Source organism: Capra hircus, chromosome 18 (assembly GCF_001704415.2).
Source record: "Capra hircus breed San Clemente chromosome 18, ASM170441v1, whole genome shotgun sequence".
NCBI classification, from domain to species: Eukaryota; Metazoa; Chordata; class Mammalia; order Artiodactyla; family Bovidae; genus Capra; species Capra hircus.
Window position 1 is genome coordinate 24,489,753 of NC_030825.1, and position 23,254 is coordinate 24,513,006.

Genomic DNA, 23,254 nt, shown 5'->3' on the forward strand with positions numbered 1-23,254 from the left:
GAGTCATCCTTTATTGTGACTGCCAAGTTCCTGTAGTGACTGGAACAATAAGACACCAAGGGTGACTGTCATCCATGACCAGCAGAGTTCCTCAGAGAGCTCCTAAGTGAAGCCTGGGCAGGGAATGGATAAGGCAAAGTTCCATGCATCAGGGAACCATTTTTAGAATCAGAGCAATCAGAGAGGACGAGACAGGCAAAAATGGGACTGGATGAACATTTCCTTATCACCCTATCCAACCTCTCCCCACTCCCAACCCTGAAGTTACAAAAGTCACAGGGAAAAATATACGCTTCAAGTGTTCTATATGTACAAGCCATGGACACACAGGGGTGTTCTCTCTCTATCTCACCGTCTCTCTTTCCTGCTATCTGTCTCTCTGTCTCTGAGTCTCTCCTGCATTGTACATCATCATTAGTCAAAGGGAAAGAACTAAAGTGACTAGAAAAAAGGAAGACCTCTGAGCTCATGTAGCACCCAACTGAAGGAGTACCTGGGAAGTAAAACAGTCCAAGGTTTTGGTCAACAGAACCTCAAAATGCTGCATTTGATTTTCTACTTTCCATTCATATCCATAATATTCATATCTTAATCTATACTCATAGATTTACCATTTACAAAGGAAATGCTCAGCAAGGAGGGCCATTTTTTTCTAAACTGCTGGAGTTCATCATTAGAAAAAGAACAAGTAGGATAAATAGAGAAAAAAAATTGGAGCAAGATACGGGTTGCTGCTGCTGCTGCTAAGTCGCTTCAGTCGTGTCCAACTCTGTGTGACCCCATAGACAGCAGCCCACCAGGCTTCCCCGTCCCTGGGATTCTCCAGGCAAGAATACTGGAGTGGGTTGCCATTTCCTTCTCCAATGCATGAAAGTGAAAAGTGAAACTGAAGTCGCTCGGTTGTGTCCGACTCTTAGCGACCCCATGGACTGCAGCCTACCAGGTTCCTCCGTCCATGGGATTTTCCAAGCAAGAGTATTGGAGTAGGGTGCCATTGCCTTCTCTGAGCTGAGTGACTGCTGCTGCTGCTGCTGCTGCTGCTGCTGCTGCTAAGTCGCTTCAGCCGTGTCTGACTCTGTGCGACCCCATAGACGGCAGCCCACCAGGCTTCCCCGTCCCTGAGATTTTCCAGGCAAGAATACTGGAGTGGGTTGCCATTTCCTTCTCCAATGCATGAAAGTGAAAAGTGAAAGTGAAGTCGCTCAGTCGTGTCCGACTCTTAGCGACCCCATGGACTGCAGCCTTCCAGGCTCCTCCGTCCATGGGACTTTCCAGGCAAGAGTACTGGAATGGGGTGCCATTGCCTTAGGATCTGCGAATTATCGGATTATGCTGTCTATACCAGAGCAGTCATAAAATTAATTTAAATACTCTCCACCACTCCCCCCACCCACAAGTGTCTAAACTGACCAGGTATTCGAGTATCTTACAAGCACAGCCACAAAATATTTTGCAAATAACCTGTACTCTCATACCTGAACCCTGAGATGCTGGTGATGAAGTGGGTGGGGTATAGTCCCCTGTCCTTCCAGAAGTTTCTCCTTCTTCCTTAGCATCCCTGTTCACACTAAAGATGAGAGCCAGGTAGACCTTCAGTTCAAATTCCTGCCCCGCTAATTATGACTGAATGTCCCCGGACCAGTCTTTTTAAACTACCTGGGTCAAATACTTATGTATAATACAGAAGAGCAAAATAAAACTTAACTTTGAGTAAGAACTTCTTTTGAGCTAGACGTCATGCTTGGAGCCTTAAACAGTTTCTGCATTGTTTATAGAGGTGTCACTGCTGCTGTCCCTCAGCATCCGCAGGGGACTGGTTCCAGGACCCTACGTGAATACCAAAGTTCATGGATGCTCAAGTTCCTTATATAAAATGGCACATGCGCTTAGTCATGTCTGACTCTGCGACACCACGGACTGTAGCCCACCAGGCTCCTCTGTCCATGGGATGTTCTCAGCAAGAATGCTGGAGTGGGTAGCCATTCCCTTCTCTAGGGGATCTTCCTGACTCAGGAACTGAACCAACATCTCTGGTGTCTCCTGCATTGGCAGGCAGATTCTCTACCACTGAGCTACCTGGGAAGCCCATAAGATGGCACAGAATTTGCATACAACCTATGCACTGGAGAAGGAAATGGCAATCCACTCCAGTACTATTGCCTGGAAAAATCCCATGGACAGAGGAGCTTGGTAGGCTACAGTCCATGGGGTCACAAAGAGTCGGACACGATTGAGCGACTTCACTTTATGCACATTCTCCCATCTATTTTGCTATCTCTAGATGACTTATGATACCTAATACAATATAAATCCTATGTAAATAAACGCTGGTGCATGACAAATTCAAATTTTGCTTTCTTGAATGTTCTGGAAATTTTTTTAAAATAGTTTTGATCCAGAGTTTGTTGAATCCATGAAAGAGGACCCTGAAGATGCAGAACCTGTGGATACAGGAGAACAGCTGGGTTTATAGAGGTTTTCTCATTAAGTCTTAGAACCTTTTGAGCTAAAGAATGCCATTTCCATTTACAGATGAAGAATCAGGGTCAGAGAGAGCTGCTCATACATAGTCCAGGCCTTAGGGAGGGGTAGCCCTGGGGTGCCAGTGTGGTGGTGGTAGTGACGTGATCGGCTGATGGCTCCAAAGAGAGGCGATTCTAAAGATCAGAAAGGATGGCCCACACTAACCACCTTTTTGTGCCACTAACCAGCTCTACGGGGCAGAATTTGGTCTTATTTAGAGATGGCATCACTGACTCAATGGACATGAGTTAAGATAGTGAAGGACAGGAAAGCCTGGCATGCTGAAGTCCATGGGGTTAGTCACAAAGAGTCAGACATGACATAGCAACTGAACAAGAGAATTGGTGGTTCTCTTCATATAAACTGCCATCTATATGATGTGGGTACTTTTAATATCTCTAATGGTGTTGATGATAGGCACCAGGCCTTATGTATAGAACACCTACCACTGGCAAAATGTTATGCCAACAAATATCCATGCCTATTGAATAAATGAAGCAGAGGATGAAACTCCAACAAATATTTGTCCATGGAGCAAAGATTAAGCACCCAACTGGTCACCAAGCGAAGAGGAGTAAAATTCTGCATAGCTATAGGACTCAGGCGTGTCACCAGCCTATGTGGGTTTTATGCATGGGGAGTACAGAAAAGTGAAATTCAGGTTCCACTGTAACAGCCCCAGGACTATGTGCAGCCCCTGACCAATTCCTAGGACAAAAGCAAGAAGATAAATGGTAGAATAAGATGTTCCCAGAACTCAGTGTGCAAATTCCCAGAATATTTCTATGAAACTATCAGAAGAACACCAAGAGAGTATCTTGACAAATGAGAACATTCTACTTAGGATTCGACTATTTAAAGACCAGTGAATATGTGCTTTCCATATTTACGTGTACTTGAATTATGTGTGTTGTTATGTGTATTGCCTTTTATCATCGTTTAGCATCAAAGGCCCAATCTTGACAATGGTTCATATAATATTTAGAAAGGCAGCAACCATTTTGTAGCCATGAGGACAAAAGCTACACATTAAGAATGGGAAAGGGGAGAAGTAGAAAGAATGGGGTCCACGATGGTCAGGCAAAGCAGCTTTTTCAACCTGGGATCACCTATCTTTGGATTTTGGTTTATAGGAAAATAAATTCCTGTGTGTTGAAGTCAGTCTTAGTTGGGCTTCCCGTCACTTGCAACTGAGCATATTCCTAACTGATACACATCTTTACAGTCATAAGGCTTCAGGAGCATTGGATGAATGAGAAGCACTTTGGAAACAGGTGCAGTCTAAATGAATATTCATTACAGTTATGATGCTGGGCCTCGCTGGTGGCTCAGTGGTAAAAAATCCACCTGCCAATGCAGGAGACGAGGGTTCGATCCCTGGGTTGGGAAGATCCCTTAGAGGACGCAGCAGCAACCCCTTCCAGGATTCTTGCCTGAAAAATCCCAAGGACAGAGGAGTCTGAAGGGCTACAGTCCACGGGGTTGCAAAGAGTTGGACACAACTGAGCATGCACACCCATGATGGTGCTACTGGCAATATTCTGGCTAAGGGAGCATATGGAGAGAAAAAAACAAAGAAACAAGGCTTCAGACCACTGCAACCTGGGCTGACTATCCGTGACCACCACAGCTCTCAGTGAAGAAGTATCTGGAATTAGATCTGCAGAGACTATTTAATTACCACATTTGTGAGTTAAGGAAGTCATTTTTTTTTTAATGTGGACCATTTTTAAAGTCTTTATTGAATTTGTTACAATACTGCTTCTGTTCTATGCTTTGTTTTTTTGACCACAAGGCTGTAGGAGCTTAGCTCCCTGATGAGGGATCGAATCCGCATCCTCTGCGTTGGAAGGTGAAGTGTTAACCACTGGACTGCTCGGGAAGTCCTGCCAGCATTCTTATTTTGCCAGCTTTTCCAATTTTCTTAAAGTCTCTTAAAATTATTTAAGATGAACTGCTTTTCAAATGTATGGTTAGTAAAAATCTTGTGAGTCTATTTTCCTTTTGTTGACTTATTTTTTTCTGAAAAACTTTCCAAAAAATGCCAGATTATGCAAGTTCGGGCAAAAGGAGAAGTGGGTGGCAGAGGATGAAATGGTCAGATAACATCACCAACTTAATGGACATGAATTTGAGCAAGCTTTGGGGGAAAGCGGAAGACAGAGGAGCCTGGCATGCTGCAGTCCATGCGGTCGCAAAGAGTTGGACACGACTTAGTGAATGAACAACAATGCAAGTTAAGAATTCTTACATGTGAATATTTCTGAATAAAATATAACTAGAAAATGTCCTCTGTTTCATATTCTGTACATATTAAAACTTACTCCTTTGGTATCAAAAGATGAAATCAGTGTAGTAATGGGTCAGAAAAAATGGGGAAATTCTGAAAAAGAGAGAGCAGCTGTGGCATAGTTTTTAAATCTCCCCAATTCCCAATACAAAACTAGAGCAACTAGATGAAAAAATCAAAGACCTATAAACTATATTTGTAATTGCACTATGCATCTAGTATTCCCAAGAAGCCCCCAAAACTAACAGGTGGGGATAAAACACTAACATTCTGAGACCAGCTCTAATGTGCATGCTTTTTCCACACCAGCAAGCAATTCTGCAACACATGCTGGGTGTCCTCAGTTCAGCTCAGTTCTGACACTGCCTACCTGGAGATACCTGTTAGATCCCACAGGTAGATATGTAGGGCTCAGCTGTACAAGACTGATACTTCCACCACCCCCAACTTCAGAAGTCAGTCAGAAGTCCAGACTGTCACCTGTGCTTTGGACCAACCAGCTATAGATTGGAGGTTCCAGTGGCCCCTTCTTGTTTATTTTTTTGAGTATAATTGCTCTGCAATATTGTGTTAGTTTCTGCTGTACAACAATGTGAGCAGCTATATGTATACTTAAATCCCCTCCCTCATGAGCCTCCCTCCCACCGCAGCCCCATCCTCTCCTCTAGCTCGTCTCTGAGCACTGAGCTTGCTCCCTGCGCTGCAAGGCAGCTTCCCACTAGCTATCTAGTTTGCGCACGGCAGTGCACCCACGTTGATGCTGATCCCTCAGTGTGCCCCACCCTGCCCCTCCCCGGATGTCTTCACGTGTCTGTTCATGTCTGTGTCTCTATTCCTGTCCTGCAAATAAGTTCATTTGTACTGTTTTTCTACATTCTTCATGTGTGTGTGTGTGTGAATTTGCAACACTTGTTTTTCTCTTTCTGACTTACTTCACTCCCTATGCCAGAAGCTAGGTCCATCCATATCACTACAAAGGACCCAATTTCATTCCTTTTTATGGTTGAGTAATATCCCCTTGTGTATATATAGTACATCTTTTTTACCATTCCCTTCATGGGTTTGATTAATTTGCTGGAGTGGCTCACAGAACTCAGTGAAACATTTTGCTTGCTATATTTCCAGTTTATTATAAAAGGATATAACTTGGGAACAACCAGACAGAAAAGATACACAGTACAAGGCACGTGGGAAGGGAGGCAGAGCTTCCATGCTCCCTCTAAGCATGGCACTCTTCCAAGATCTCCGTACATTCACCAACCCAAAGCTCTCTGAACACCATCCCTTTGGGTTGTTATGGAGGCTTTATTCTATAGGCACCCTTAATAAAATCGTTGACCCCCTCACCTCCCTGGAGGTCAGATGGGTTGGACTAAAAGTTCCAACCCTCCAATTACATGGTTTGTTCCCTTGGCAATCAGCCTTAGTGCTTTCTATATTAGTGGAAAGTTAGGGGTGGCTGAGAGGGACTATTTATGAATATCAAGACACCTTACAAATGAAATTGAAGTCGCTCAGTTGTGTCCAGCAGGTATGTAGCCTGCCAGGATCCCCCATCCATGGGATTTTCCAGGCAAGAATACTGAAGTGGGTTGCTATTTCCTCTTCCAAGGGATCTTCCCAACCCACGGATTGAACCCGGGTCTCCTGCATGGCAGGCAGACTCTTCCCCACCAGGGAATCCCATCAAGATCTGCCCAATCTAATTGTGGGTGAGTAGGAAGAGTCCAGAGTAGGAAACGAAGACTCTGTGACAATCTAGCTTCCTTCAGCGTCCGAAGCCAGTACACCAGGACTGCCTTTCAGGAGAGGACTCCACATCAAGGAACAACAAGTAGAAATAGCAACAGATTCATAATTAAGTAGGAGTCAACACACACAATGCGAGGAGAAAGTCCAGACAAACGTCAAGAAGGGAAACAGCGTCAAGAAAAGTTCTTAATACTATACAAAGACATCAGGAAAGGCAACTCTCTTAAGTTACAAACGCTATCTTAAACTATACTTCTTTCCAAAAGTTCAGAAAAACAATCTGATATAAAAGTGAGCAACCGACATGTACCAAAGATAAATCCCATACAAAATTATTTTAAAAAGAATAAAGGAGCAGAACAACAATCTTGCAGACAATGAAATCATGCCAGAAAAACATGCTCACAAAACTGATCAAAACTATACATTTCTATTTTTAAAAGAGCTAAGACACAGTAAGAAAATCAGCAGGACACGAAAGAAGAGTATTGATTAGACTTTGAAAAACTTGGAGACGAGACCACAGATAGAAGAAGAGAAGAAATTTTAAATAATTTTCAGAAATGAAAATTAAACTAGAAGGAACACAGTATGAATAAACAGGACAGATTGTGCCTTAAGATAAACAAAACATTAAAAACATAAAGGAAATTAAGGAAGAACTAAAAGAGTTTTAAATAAAGTAAAAAATATTTAAAACAGGCAAAGACATCCAACACAGGAATAAGAGGAATGCCTTCAAAAATGACAACCAAAACAAGGAAAGAGAACAAATACTAAACGTTATAATTCAGGAAAACTTTAGAAAATAAAGATTTAAAACTATACAGTGAACTGCACATATATCTGAGACTCTTGACGCAAAGCTATCAACATTAAGACATACTCTAGTAAAATAATTAATCGTAGAAAGAAAAAAGGAAGGAAGGAAGGGAAAAAATCCATTAGACAATTAGGAAAAAGAACAAGTGATTTATAGGGCAAAGAAAATTAGACGTGTGTTCAATACTTTATGTCGACAACTTTATGACAGAAGAAACTAGAGTGAAACATTTAAGAAATTCAAGGAATGAAAATATGAGTCAAAATTTTATATTTAATAATAGTACCTTTAAAGTTCAAAGGACACAGACAAATGTTACCAACCCAAATAATAGTGCTTCAAAGTAACCTTCCCACGGAAACTTCCAGAACACAAGCTTTAGACAACCAACTTGAGAGGCATCAACACAAGGACTGTTTATAAGCTTTAACATATAGTTACTTGTGGAACTAACACTAAATGAGGGTTCCAAGGAAAAGAGTATAATTTAGAAGGGCTATTATGCCCGGGCATTGTGGCTATCTATAGCTCAACTATAAAATAGGATTAATGAGAAGACCATATGGAAAAAACTTTAGACTTTTCTCAATAATTATATTGGTGGTACAGTGTTAGTATTGTCCTGAAACTGTTGTGTAATTTGGGTAAGTAAATAACATGAGATGCTCTGGTTTTTATCACTCCATGTGTCCCTGAGAACCAAGGTTCTCAGTGTGGAGAAAAAGGAGATATTGATATATTCTAGAAGAGGGTAAGTTATTTTTTAAAAAAAGAAACAATAACTGGGGTCTTGAATTTGAAGTGGGATCATTAGTATAAACTCATGAGTGCTATTGATGAGTTCTAAAGATGACTATCCCAAGCATGAAGATTGTGATCTTGAAACACATGCATAGAAGAAACCATAGCTTCTTGGAGACATGGCTGATTCTGTGGCTGGGGCAGGAGTGTAAAAGGTGAGCCAGGAATACCTTGTCATACGAGCTACCCAAAAACTTTCAAGGACTTGGGTTATGTGAAAAGCACTCAAGAGCCACCTTTGAAGAGGCCAACAACAGAACAACTTAAGCTTCAAAAAGAAACAAATGAATTGACTGAATCTCTTCAAATAAATTTAAACTCTTAAGATCATAACACCATTTTACAAATAATTATTTTAGAATAGTTTTTGTTCACCAAAAAATTGTAGAGGTATTCTGGAGAGTTTCCATATTCCTCATACCCACTTTCTCCTAACTAACAGCTTACATTAGTATAATACATTTGGTACAATGAATAAACTGATACAAATACGTTATTTCAAACTAAAGTCCACTAACGTGAACTATCTCTCCATTTATTTAGATCTTGTCTGATTTCCTTCATTAGTGTTACAGTATTCTGCATATGGATCCTTCTCATGTTTTGTTAGATTTATACCTAAGTATTTCTTTCTTCTTCCATTTGATTTCCCCTCCCCTTCCTTTTCCTTCTTCCCTTCTTTCTTTCTTTCCCTTTTCCCTTCTTCCCTCCCTCCCTTCTGTATTTCCTTCTGGTGCTTAATTTGTTCCCCTCTTTTTTGATGACAATTCACAATGATGTTTTTAAAGACACTGGTTGGTCATCTTTGGAATGTAGGGAGCCAATTCATTATCTTGAAAATTCATAAATATAAGGGGAAAATTAAGCTTTTAACCAATCTTTCATATGTAAACTGTGCTACCGGGTATTCAGACCCTGATGCTGGGAAATATTTAGGGCAGGAGGAGAAGGGGATGACAGAGGATGAGATGGTTGGATGGCATCACTGACTCAATGGACGTGAGTCTGAACAGACTCCAGGAGATAGTGAAGGACAAGGGAAGCCTGGTGTGCTGCTGTCCATGGAGTCACAGAGAGTCAGACATGACTTAGTGACTGAACAACAATACCAGGCAATCAAATACAGCTGAGAGTAAGCATCTCTTAACATTCATACCTCTCTTACACGGGAAAAATGGCAGACAAAGTATTATCATTTTACACACTTAATGAATGGAAGGATCTAAGCATTGAATGTTGATGTCTTCTAACATCAAAAAAAAAAAAAAGCATTTTTTTCACACTCACGTGAAAGAATACATTACTAACTACATTCTTTCAGAACAGATCAAATCTGAGTCCAGACCAGCCTCTGGGTCCTCTTACAGGAAAGACAGAGCAGGATGCTAAATGGCACCCTGAATTGCAATCAGCAAAATCCAGGGTAAATCCAGGGTGGGTGGACCTCTCAGGTCAAATGTCCTGAGTTCTTTCAACACAAATAGTTAAAGACTAGAAGAAGATGGAGAGAAACCTATAGACTGAGAGAAACTTTTCAAATATAAAATATCTTTTGTCTTTTAAAACAAGTGTCAAGGGAGGTCCATTAACTAATAAAACTAGAAAGAAATGCAAGGAAGTGATGCAACAGTCAGGGCTGTGGGGAGAAAAGATGTGATTGCAATGGGGCACATAAAAGGTCTTCCAGGGTGTCTGCTTTTTTTTTTTTTTTTTTTTTTGCATTTCTTTTCCATGGGGATGGTCTTGATCCCTGTCTCCTGTACCATGTCACAAACCTCATTCCATAGTTCATCAGGCACTCTATCAGATCTAGACCCTTAAATCTATTTCTCACTTCCACTGTATAATCATAAGGGATTTGATTTAGGTCATAACTGAATGATCTAGCGGTTTTCCCTACTTTCTTCAATTTAAGTCTGAATTTGGCAATAAGGAGTTCATGATCTGAACCACAGTCAGTTCCCGGTCTTGTTTTTGTTGACTGTATAGAGCTTCTCCATCTTTGGCTGCAAAGAATATAATCAATCTGATTTCAGTGTTGACCATCTGGTGATGTCCATGTGTAGAGTCTTCTCTTGTGTTGTTGGAAGAGGGTGTTTGCTATGACCAGTGCATTTTCTTAGCAAAACTCTATTCGTCTTTGCCCTGCTTCTTGGACACCTCATGCGAAGAGTTGACTCATTGGAAAAGACTCTGATGCTGGGAGAGATTGGAGGCAGGAGGAGAAGGGGTCAACCCAGGATGAGATGGCTGGATGGCATCACGGACTCGACGGACGTGAGTGTGAGTGAACTCCGGGAGATGGTGATGGACAGGGAGGCCCAGCGTGCTGCGATTCATGGGGTCGCAAAGAGTCAGACACGACTGAGCGACTGAACTGAACTGAACTGAACTGAGGGTGTCTGCAAAGTCCTCTTTCTTGTCCTGGGTAGCAACTGCAAGGATATTTCTCTTATAAGAACTCCTTAAATTGCTCATTTTTGGTGTTTTCTTTTTCCTCTGGGTGTCTTATTTTACTTTAAAACAGTTAACCAAAAATAAAGGAAGAAGAAAGAAAAATGGAATATTCTGGTCTTCAAGAAAGCTCAAGTAGTGATAAGCAAATTATATACACTGAGTAATAAGTTAAAATATTTTCACTTTACATAGAAGCCAATATCAGATTAGGCTTATATATCGTCCTCTACAAAGTACACATATGATACTGTTATTCTGAGCTTCTAAATGGATCCTCTGTGACACTTCATTGTAATGATTATTCACAGAAATTAGCAAGCGGAGGGGGGAGAAAAGAGGAAAAATTAATGCAGAGAGAGTCCAAATTCAGAACCTTGCCTCTTGCTTTTGCAAAAATGACTGAGAGATTTTTTAAAAATCCAGCAAAATTGCAAACATCTCCCGTACAGATGATCAAAGCCCTTCCTATGGGATACTACTTCATAATTGAATCATGCAAACTGCCGGGAAGTTTATACCCAACCTACATTTTCTGTGATGTTAACCTATTATTCCTGGCCCCCTTGTGTACTTATACTATTCTCAAAGATATCTTTAAATAGTCCCTTACCTTCTATCTTACCAGTCAAACAAACATGTACAGGAGAAGTGGAATGCATAAATAGTCTCTGCTCATCTATTTGCAGTTCAAAAGATTGGCCCACAAAGGGGAAAACGAAAGTCGAAAATTTCTCTTTAGAAGTGTTTAGACATTCACGGGGCAGAGTCAAAAACATTCACTGCAGAGGGAAGACATAGCAGCTATTTATGTTATGGGCAATGACTACACTGCTGGTTTTTTAAGACAATTTGGCAAGCTCTTACAGATGCATAAAAACTGACATCTTTTCAGAGATGGGAAAATCCATCTTCTAAATTCTAATGTACGATAATCTCTTAAAATGGATTCATCTTTTGGGTTTAGATTTAACCTAGACTTCAGTAATGCCTTCCATTGCACAGATGGGGAAAACTGAGGTCTAGAGAAATGAACACACTCTCCCAAGGTCAAACAGCAAGAGAGTCAGAATTGGGATTTGAAAGCAGAGTTATTGACTCGACTTGTTCCTATAGTGTCTAAGCGAGGTGAACTAAGAGGTATCTGTCAAGTATCCTGGGCCTGGGGTAGGGGTCGGGGGAGCAGTTTAGAATTTCACTAGTAAGGGCTGCTCTTGGGTCATGTGATTCCCTGGGTATCAGGAACTGCAAAGAGACAGCCCTCTTGGTCTCTCAGAAGGAGTGAGTAAGCCTAGGAAACACACATTCAGAAAGAACTGAAGGATCTACCTTTTGGTAATTAAGTCCCCAGAATGTCAGGGACCACGGCGCCACTGGGAGACACACACTCAGTGTAAACACAGAGATAAAGGACGGAGAAGCTCTATCCCTAGGTAAAAGTATAGCCCTGAGACAGAAATGGTGTCACAGACAATTCCATTTCCAGGACCAATCTGGGAAGAATTCTGAATCCCATAAGATCTTGGGTGGATGTTGACAGAGCTTGGGGTCAGCTGGCTGCCAGCTGGAATTATCTGGATAACTAGAAGAGAGTATTTTTCACCAGGCTCCTCCACTGGTTGAAGGAGTTTCAGGGAACATATACTACATAATTTTGATAAATTTCTAAGATAACAAACTGAAAAAATTTCACCTCTGTCAATCGAGCATAATATTCCTTCCACCGCAGGGTCCAGAAAGTTAAATGTTATCAGTGGGAAAACTGCACGTATTAAAATCTTTCCAACTTTAATGTTGTTCCAAAGGAAACGACATCATTTATTTCCCTGTACTTTGGAAGCAGCCAAAGTCCCTCCAGGTTAGAACCAAACAGCTGCAATTAGCCAACTAATTTGGACAAATGAGAGAGGGTCTGTATGCCCAAATTACCCAAATAATTGAAACTCTGCAGTCTTAGACCCCCCAAATAACATCAGCCTAAGTCTGAATCTGCGGTTATCCTACTAAAGAAAACAATATATTATACTCTGTAATTTAGGCAGATGGTCTTTTTTTTTCTTTTCTTTTCCTTTTTTTTCTTTTGACATTAGATCGATTGGAAACCCATGGAGGGAGAATTCCACATGGGTGAGGGAGAAAGAGATCCAATTAAATAGGAAATGCTAACAAGCTCCTTGAGTGAGCTCTAAGGCATGCCGGGATATTACATGTCCACAAAGAAAATATTAATTTTAAGCTCAAAGAAAAAAAATAAAAATGGGAATTTAAGGGACAGGGGAGAATAAGAAAAAAAGTGTCAGGATATTTATATAAACTGTCATGCCGGTGTTTTCATGAAGGCTCATGCCCTCTAAGCAGTCAATCAACACTCTCTCTGATCACAGACTTTGCTCTGATTTGAGTGGGGAGATGTCAGCCAAGGAGAAAAACATGTGGAAAATCTGTTAGCCATGTGTGTCATTCCTGATGTCAACATGTAAGGAAATACGGGAGAGACCTAACACTTGCGCATTTCCCTTCCAGCTCCAAGGATGCCAAAGGACACTACTGGCTTTTAAAAGGATGCATTTCTTATCACCATTGCTGCTGCTGTTTCTATGATGATGGTAATGGTGACAAAAATACACATGATTCCCTGTTAGCCCAACGTAAATAAAACAAGGCCACCTGGTGCCCCGGGACTAATGGGACGCTATCAACCTGTGCCTAAGGAACTGTCTGGGAGTTTAACTTTGTATTTCTTGCCAATGGAGAGCTGGAGACAGGCTTTTTCTTTGGAAACACTGGGGATTTTTTTCTGGTCTTGTCTTAAAGCCTCTTTCTTGATAGGGTATAGAATTCAAGACAGCCTCAGACTAAGAGGTCAGGGAGAGGACCCGTAGCAGTTCTGTTCAGCGAATCATATGCTGGCAGGTGTGTTGGAGTACGGGCAAGAACAGTGGGCTGGTTGAAGCAGAATCAGCACTTAATCTGGGTGACATCGGAAAAGTCACCGAAACTTCTGAGCCTAGGTTTCCTGCCGAGTGAGAATTCCGTCCTAGAGCCGCTCTTCTCAGACCATAATATGCATACCAATCACCCGGAGGTCATGTCAAAATGCAGATCCTGTTTTGAGAAGTCTGGGAAAGGATCTGTGATTCTTCATTTCTCATAAGCTCCTAGATAATGCTGGCCCGTGGACCACACTCTTTGAGCGGCAAGGGCTTAGACGATGTTTACAGCGAACATCTGCTGCTTCAGGGATTAGAGCATCTTTGTTCTCTCATCAACAATCTGATTTTCTTTTGGGAAGTATACACACTCTCTAGCAATTAGGGCACCCAGGTGGGACTGATGCTGACCCTCAACCCTAATTCTTAGGATGGGCCCATGTTTTAGGCCTAACCAACCAGGGCACTCCATTTCTGTGACTGGCTCATAGGTGATCATGTGGCCCATGGTAGGTTACTATAACCTGACCATATACCCCTGGGAGGGCTTTTGCTGCCGCAATCCTCTGAACTGAGGTCACTTAACTATAGCTAGGATATTAATCAGAGAGTCTGAGAAGACGTTGTATCACATCATGGTAAACCCTACCTGAAAATAGCTAATAGAGAAGAGAACCAAGCGGAGAGATCAATGGCATCATTCGAACTCCTGCTGCTAAGTCGCTTCAGTCGTGGCCGACTCTGTGCGACCCCATAGACGGCAGCCCGTGAGGCTCCCCCGTCCCTGGGATTCTCCAGGCAAGAACACTGGAGTGGGTTGCCATTTCCTTCTCCAATGCATGAAAGTGAAAAGTGAAAGTGAAGTCGCTCAGTTGTGTCCGACTCTTAGCGACCCCATGGACTGCGGCCCACCAGGCTCCTCCATCCATGGGATTTTCCAGGCAAGAGTGCTGGAGTGGGGTGCCATTGCCTTCTCTAATTTGAACTCCTAGATGCAGCCATTTGAAGGCAAGATTCCTGGCTTCTTTAGTAATACAAGCCATTCATAAATGTAATGACTACAGACATGATAACACAAATTGCAGCTTCATTATCAATATTTTCTCCATCACTTTCTTAATATAGACCAGAGCAACATTTTTGTAAAGAGCCAGATAGTACATATTCTAGGCTTACAGAACATACAGTCTCAGTAGGAAGGCCTCAATTCTGTGGCTGTAGCACAAAAGCAGCCATAGGTAATATAGAAACAAGTGGGAATTGCTCTGTTCCAATAAACTTATTTACTAAAACGAGCAGTCCACAAACTAGAGTTTGCCAACCCTGCACGTGTGCATGCTCAGTCCTTCAGTCGTGTCTGGCTCTTTGCGACCCTATGGACTGTAGCCCACCAGGCTCCTCTGTCCAAGGGTTTCTCCAGGCAAGAATACTGGAGTGGGTTGCCATGCCCTCCTCCTCCAGGGAACCATCCTGACACAGGGATCGAACCAGTGTCTCCTGTGGCTCCTGTACTGCTGGCAGATTCTTTACCTCTGAGCCACCAGGGAAGCCCTTGCCAAAGCCCTTGATTTGTATTTATCTGCCCATTTCCAAGGCATAAATACTTGCATCATGGTTGATAGCAAGCTACCAGAGTAATGTCACTGAATGCAGAGCTGGGAAAGGATTAAGCACCAGCTCCCCATTATATATAGTATCTACCATAGAGATACCATCAAGATAACTACAATAACATAGATGATAGTAACATGCAGTGTTAGGAAGTGATACATACGTTTTACGTGTTTACCTCCTTTGTCTTGATATCATTTCTTTAATTGTAAGTTTATAAAGTTGACTTTTAATAGCATGTCTAACCCACAATACAAGCCAGGTCCAGTGTATCACTGCGCCCTCTCTTACCTTTTTGAAAAGTTCAAAAGTAAAACAGAGAAATCAGGATCCAAAAGATATCACAACAGTAGATCAAAGTTTGGAACAGGATTAACAGCATCTTCAGGAATTGCAGTTTAAAATTCCAATGTATTAAACAAGTCCTTTTTGAAATGGTAATGCCTTGTACCTGAGTAGAAAAGACAATTAAGATAATGTGTTAATTTTCCCCTTGAATCTGACAGTAATATTTTGATCCTGTTAATTATCCAGAGAACAGAAAATGTATATAATGTGAGAGCTCTGTGCAGAGCTGACATGCTTGCTGCCTGGTTAAGTAGGCACACTTATCCTATAATTAGCTGCTAGGAATGCAATTTCCATTCCTCCCTAAATACACCCACTAAAAAATAAACCAATGTGGCATTTCACGGCTGGTCCAGCCTGGTTTTCCCCCTGGGACAGTGGCCAATGATTATTTACTAAAACTTATCCTCCTTTCAAAACTATCAGAAAATAGCAATCTGGCTGCTAATGATTTCTGGCAGGTGAGGGTTAATCAATGCCTTAAGATCACCGAAAGACCATGTCATTATAGCCCCAGCATGCTTGCCTTCGCCAAGGGATAAACTTATCGATGTCACTAGCTGAGCATTTTAATGAGAGTTCATTTCAAGAGGGCGACCTTTTAAGTGGGCAAGTCAACCCGCGAGGGGGAGAAGGGTGGGCCCAAAATTATTTTCATAAACTGGCAAGTAGGGGTTTTCAACAAATAGGAGGAGGTTCAGGACAATACTTTCTTTGGAATGAAAATTGTTTAACTGTGTATTTTTTAAGATGTTTTACATGTAGTCCTTTTTGAGTATAGTTGCTTTACAATGTTGCGTTGGTTTCTGCTGTACAGCAGAGTGAATCAGTCACATTATACATATATCCCCTCTTTTTTGGTTTTCCTTCCCATCTAGGTCACCACAGAGCACTGAGTAGAGCTCCTGTGCCATACAGTAGGCTCATAAGTCATCTATTTTACACACAGTAGTGTATTTATACATATCGGTCCCAGTCTCCCAATTCATCCCACTCCTTCTCTCCCCCCTGTTGGTAGCCATACGTTTGTTCTCAACCTCTGCGTCTCTGTTTCTGCTTTGCAAATAGGTTCATCTATACCATTTTTCTAGAGTCCACGTATATGCATTAATATAGGATATTTAGGGCTTCCCTGGCGGCTCAGTGAGTCCCCCCACAGCACATGAGCCATGGAGACACAGGTTCAGTCCCTGGGCTGGGAAGATCCCCAGGAGGAGGGCATGGCAATCCACCCCAGTAACCTTGCCTGGAGAATCCCCATGGACAGAGGAGCCTGGTGGGCTACAGTCCATGGGGTCGCAAAGAGTCAGACACGACTGAAGCAACTTAGCACACACATGTGATATTCGTTTTTCTCTTTCTGACTTACTTCACCTTGTATGACAGTGTCTAGGTCCATCCACGTCTCTGCAAATGGTACAGTCTCATTCCTTTTTAAGGCTGAATAAAACAACACCCTCTAATTCCTCTCCAGGAATGCTGAAAAAAGAGGTGAGCTCTTCCATTAGAATGAATGGTGGCGTTTAGGCTGTTACCTAAGGGTAATCTATATCTACCCCTGGTATTTAACATGTTCTGTAGAAGCACAAACCATTTCTCTCGTTTTATTCCTATCACACGTCTGTGTGTCTGATCTCCGCTAGTATTTTCCACAAGCCTGTTAGGGTGGAAACAACACTGGGTCTGGTTTCAGAACATCCAAGTTCAGGGTCTAACTCACTCTGTCTCTAGTCGGGGGACCTTGAGAAAGGTACATAAGCTCTCCGGGCTTCAGGTGTCCACATCTGTGAAGAAGACCATCAGATCCTCAAGGAAGTGCTTTCTAAAACACTGTACTTGGGTAGGGAATTGCTGTTTTTGTCTTTGGGATCCCTATGGGGAGGGCCCAGTTTATAACAGATGCTTACAGATCGGCAGAATAAATAAATGCATGAATGGATGTGTGCATCCCTTCATTTAACAGTCTTCAGACTTCAGCTGAGGCTGTGTAAAAGGGAGTTTGAGATCATGCACTTGGTGGGGGGCCTGACTGCCCACAACTGAATCACAGCTCTGCTCCTGACTCAATGACTGTGTGAACTTGGATGAAGTTAATCTCTCAGTGCCTCAGTTTCTCGTCTGAAAATGGGAGTATAATAATAGTTCCTCATTAGATGGTTACAAAGATAAAATGAGTTATTATAAGTAAGTTTCTTGGAACAGTGCCTAACACAGAATTAGTGCTATGTAAATATGAACTTTTATTGCTTTCATCATGATGTAGAAAATTTACCAAACAAAATACCATGTTCCGCACTCGGCATTTAATATTTCAGACCTATTTTTCCTGGAAATTTGACATTAATAAGAAAATGTAGTTTCTCTTCTGAAGTTTGGCCTGGATGTGCAGGCCTTGATTGATGTATCACCAGTCTCTAGGTGGTCATCTGCTCTCCTTTTTCCTCTCTCTGTGGCTTAGATCTGCTCCTGGGATTCATTGTAGAGAGCACAGGCAAGCCTGGGGCTTGGCTAAAACCAAGGGATTAAGGCTGTTCTGTCTTGATGAATAATGACAACAGTTGAAGTTCAAGTTAAGCGAGCTTTGTCGAGGTTGGGAATAATAGGATCACTGTTTCACAGACCAAACAGTTTGGCTGGTTGTTTTATTTTAATCCCCAAACATGGGCTTGCCCTATGTCCCTGAAGAAGTCCAGCTGCTTTCCCGGGCCGTTTCTTCCATCAGAGCCAAAACTCCACCTCTTGGGCCAGTGATCGATATCTTCAGGGCATCTTCAGCCTCCCTTTCAGGGCCCTGTGCCCGCAGGAAAGGAACCCTTCACTGACACACCTAAGATGGCATGTCCGTGTGTCCATTCATCCGGCATTCATTCACCCCCCTTTGTCTGCAACATGCCTACATCAAACATCGCTTGATCCAGCGTTCAGCCCTTCCACTGCTCATTCATTCACGCATTCATTGAATGCCTTCTATGTACCTGGCACTACTCCAGTCCATTAGAATATAACAGTGAACTAGAAACAGTGCCTGTCCATGTCAAGTTCACATTCCAACAAGCTCTCAGGTGACGCACATGTGGCTGGACCACAGACCATGCTTCCAGTCGTAAGGCACCAGATACAGAGTACTTCTTAAACGCCATACCCTCATAAACGAAAATGCCTTTTCTCGGAGGCACACATCTCTGCAGGTGGTAATCAGTGCAGTAATTGGGTCAAAAATTATCAGGCACAGGGGACATTCCTGGTTTCCTGAGTTTACCCTGCCTATTCTTAAACTCTTCTCCCAGAAAGGGACATAGAAGGATACTTTTCTTTGACCCATACTTCTTACTGTAAAGAAGACCTTAGCTTGTGATAGAGGAGTCAGATCCTCATCTGACCCTCATATTGTTAAGATAGAGGGATGCAGCAGGTACTCCTGAAATCACACCTTTTCAGAAGTTCCTTATTCTGTCTCTTAGTGAACATTTACTTTCTCCCACCCCAGTGCCAGTCATTGTGCAATCTTCTAGGAATTTAATGCTGAAGAAGGGAATTCAGACCTCTGTTCCCACAGACCATGGGGAAGCCTGACCTAGCCTGGGGGCTCAGGGAAGCTTTCCTCATGAAAGCAACCCTTGTATGAGACCTGAATACTGAGAAACATTTAACCAGGGAACGGGCAAGGTCTACACAGAGGGCAGAGGATGTGCAAAAGCCTAGGGATGGGAGGGAAGAGAGGGTGTTTAAGAAATGGAAAGGCAAGGTGAGAATGGAGAAGATAACAGGGGTGTGGGAGATGAGGCTGGGGAGTTATTGGTTAGTCACTAAGTTGTGTCCAACTCTTTCTGAACTCAAGGACTGTAGCCCGCCAGGTTCCTCTGTCCATGAGATTTCCCAGGCAAGAATACTGGAGTGGGTTGTCATTCCCTTCCCCAGGGGATCTTCCCAACCCAGGGATTGAACCTGGTCTCCTGCTTGGCAGGTGGATTCTTGACCACTGAGCCACCAGGGAAGCCCTGGGGACCAAACCAGGCAGGCCTTTTTAGGCCCCATTAAGGCCTGGGGGCTTCATCCAAAGAGCAATGAGAAGCCCTTAAAAGTCCAGAGGAATATAATAGCTCACTCTAGCCACTGTGAATTCAAAGGCCTACAGGGGACCAGTCTAGCTCTAGAGGATCAGCTGGGGGCTTCTGCAGTGGTCTGGGCAAAGAACTACAGAACTGAGGCTAGAGATGATGCCTGGAATCATGAAAAGGCCTGAGGAGGGGCTGCTTTCACTCTCAGGCCCCTCTTGGGCTGTACTTCCTCCGGGATCCTCTGCCCAGGTCAGCTATGCTCCATCCCATCTTCTCCCTTGCAAGGGAGAGACCAGGGCCTTTCACTCTAGCAACCTTCCCTGGGGTCTAGTCCAGTGTTTGGCTCAGCTCTCAGGAACAAACGATCCAGATAATGAGATAAAACACAGAAATGAAAGCGGTGGAGGAACTGCAAAGCAATGAATGAAATGACAGCTGGGTTCGTGCAAGTCGAGTGTACAAGTGCTGAAAATCCATGGAGTAAAGATGCGATTCAGAGGTGCTGAATTATTAACTGGAAACACATTGGGACTCTTATTGAAGAGGCCTATGATGCTTGGGAAGCAAACTGGTCTCTCTAAGCCAAATATGTTAGGCTTGCACAGAGCTCACCAATATAATGATTTTTTTTTTTTTAATTTTAGAGCTGGAATTAGATGCCAATGTTTAAAAACGAAATAAAACACTGAGAGATTTTATATGAAAAACATGAATATCCAAATCCCCTTGGGGGAGGGGAGAGCCAAGTTATACTCATCTCAGCTGCACACAGGATGCCCCCATCCATTTCCCAGTTACCACAGTCCCCAACTGCTCCTTCCTGCCTCCCAGCACAGAGGCTGCCGTCACTAGAACTACGTCATCATACTTGTGAGGTTTTGTTCTTAGAGCCAAGAGAACTGTGACCTACTTCTCATCCCCTCAGCTCTCTCCTTGGTTGGAAGGTGAAAGCTAGAGAGAGAGGGTAGTGGGTTTCAGCAAAAAATCAAAGCAAGTAGGTATTGATGGGAAAGGGTAGAATTTTTTTTCAAGTATCATTATTGACAATATGCGAACAAACTCTATCAGTCTTATTTTTTGTTTCAGAACCCTGCACTTGCGTTTCCAATCCATCTCTCTCACTGTATACATGCGTACATGAGGCCCAGACCGGTGAAGCAAGCTGCCAGAGATCCCACAGCGTTAGAGGGCAGGTTGGGACTGGAACTGGTAGGAGGCAGGTACAAGTTGGCAGATGGGAGGAGGGTGGGGAAAAGGAAGATGACTGAGAGGTGGAAATAACAGAAGGACTACCTGGGCAGAGGGGCTTCCCAGGTGGTTCAGTGGTAAAGAACCCACCTGCCAATGCAGGACAAGCAAGAGGCGTGGGTTCGAGCCCTGGGTTGGGAAGATCTCCTGGAGTAGGAAAAAGCAACCCAATCCAGTATTCTTACCTGGAAAATTCCACAGACAGAGAAGCCTGGTGGGCCCCAATTCATGGGATTGCAAAGAGTCGGACATGACCAAGCAACTGAGCACACACCTGGACAGATGGGGGTTAAGTGCCTGAGTTAGTAAGTGGAGGGACAGGAAGAGCTGGCAAGGAGGGATGGGAGAGAAAAGGAGGGTTCTCAAAAGTCCTCAATCCAAGGTTGTCTCTGGGGAAGTAAGACAAAGGTGGTGGAGGAGGACTAATGTTACTTTGGCAGCAGCAAGAAAGACAAGAGGAGCAGAGAGGGTGCCCCTCCAGTAAGCATGGGAAGAAACAGGGAGAACCCGCCCTGAATGGTATTTACCGGCATAGGGCCACAGTAAGCAGATGGGGATGGCGAGGAGGCTCGGCCTGGCGAAAGTCTGACAGGCATGGCCTGGGAAGCCCAGACTCAGGGCCTTTCGCCTCTTTGGGGATCAGCACTGCTCCCCCAGGGACTTGGGTTGGGAAGGACAGAGCTGCTGGGACCTCAATTAAGGCTCTACTTTCTTTTTCTCCGGAGAAGGTGATGGCACCCCACTCCAGTACTCTTGCCTGGAAAATCCCATGGACAGAGGAGCCTGGTAGGCTGCAGTCCATGGGGTCACACAGAGTTGGACACGAATGATGTGACTTAGCAGTTAGCAGTAGCAGTTCTTGTTCTCAGTCAAGCAGACTTTGAAAGGGACACTTAAGACATCCAAATACCAATATTCCTTTTAGAGCAATATTCCTTTTAAATGGTTGGAACAGCCCCCAATGTCACACAAAACGTAACTTTCTTCTCTCCCTGGTTAATTTTTAAGTTGCTGCTGCTGCTAAGTCACTTCAGTCGTGTCCGACTCTGCGCTACCCCATAGACGGCAGCCCACCAGGCTCCCCTGTCCCTGGGATTCTCCAGGCAAGAACACTGGAGTGGGTAATTTTTAAGTTGAGACATGATCAAAAATAATGGAAATAGATGACCACGTCTGTCACTCATGAGTTTCTCAACTGACTTATTATGTTTGAAATTTCAATTTGACAGAGATTAAAACACGACTGAGCGACTGAACTGAACTGAACTGAAAACACACAAGCCAAGGGCAATGGACAAAAAGACCAGTAAACTGAAATCAGGATCTTGAAGAGGTATCTACATGCCCATGTTTATTAAAGCATTATCATACTAGGAGACACAGAGCAATCTAAATGCCCATGGACAAATGTACAAACAATGGAATACTATTCAGTCTTAGAAAGGATGGAACTCCTGCCATTTGCAACAATGTGGATAAACCTGAGAGGTTATGCTGAGTCCAGACCACCATGACAGTTAACTAACCCTCTCAACTTGTCTTCACAGTTCTAACAGCCAATCAAAATGCAAGCACAGTGTCTGCATTCAAACGATTGCCTGACTCTCAAATTATATCATCCTGCTTATATTTTAAGATTTAAAGGTTTCAAATAATTTAAAGGATGCTTCCATTACAAAGTGACACTTGTCTGCAAGTCTCAGATCCCAAAAGACCATCTTCCCCAGAGACTCCAACTAGTGTACCTGTTACTGTTGTTTCCGTTGCCAAGTCGTCATGACTCTTTGTGACCCCCATGGACTGTACAGCCCGCCAGGTTCCTCTGGCCGTGGGATTTCCCAGGCAAGAATACTGGAATGGGTTATCATTTCCTTCTCCAGGGGGTCCTTCTCCTCTCCAAGATCCAGGGGATCTTCTCAACCCAGGGATCGAACCCGCGTCTCCTGCATCGGTAGACAGATTCTTTACCACTGAGCCATCAGAGGAGCCCCATAGTATACCATTAATGATTATGACCATAGCTCTGGGTTATCAAGAAAGGTAAGGTTAAAACCCACAAAAACAAACAGAAAGAAAACAAGAAAAAGGAATGTGTAATGATCAAAAACTATTGAGAAAAAATTTCCCAGCTCTTATATGTCGAAAGTCGAATTATCTGGAAATTGTACTCATGTGAAACAGCCTACTCCCACTGATACCAGATTAAGGAGGTCTTCTTTACATTATCTCAAATGAATAAAGCACTGTTTCATTGTTTCTCAAAGCATCTGTAAGAGCCTGGTGACAGAGGAAGTATCTGCATTTGAAAGGAAATCTTAAGGGGTTGTGAAGTCTCAGGAAGGTTCTTAAATGACCTAACCAGATGTTTTGAAGTCTGATACACCCTTAACCCAAACTGAAATTCATAACAAAGTCA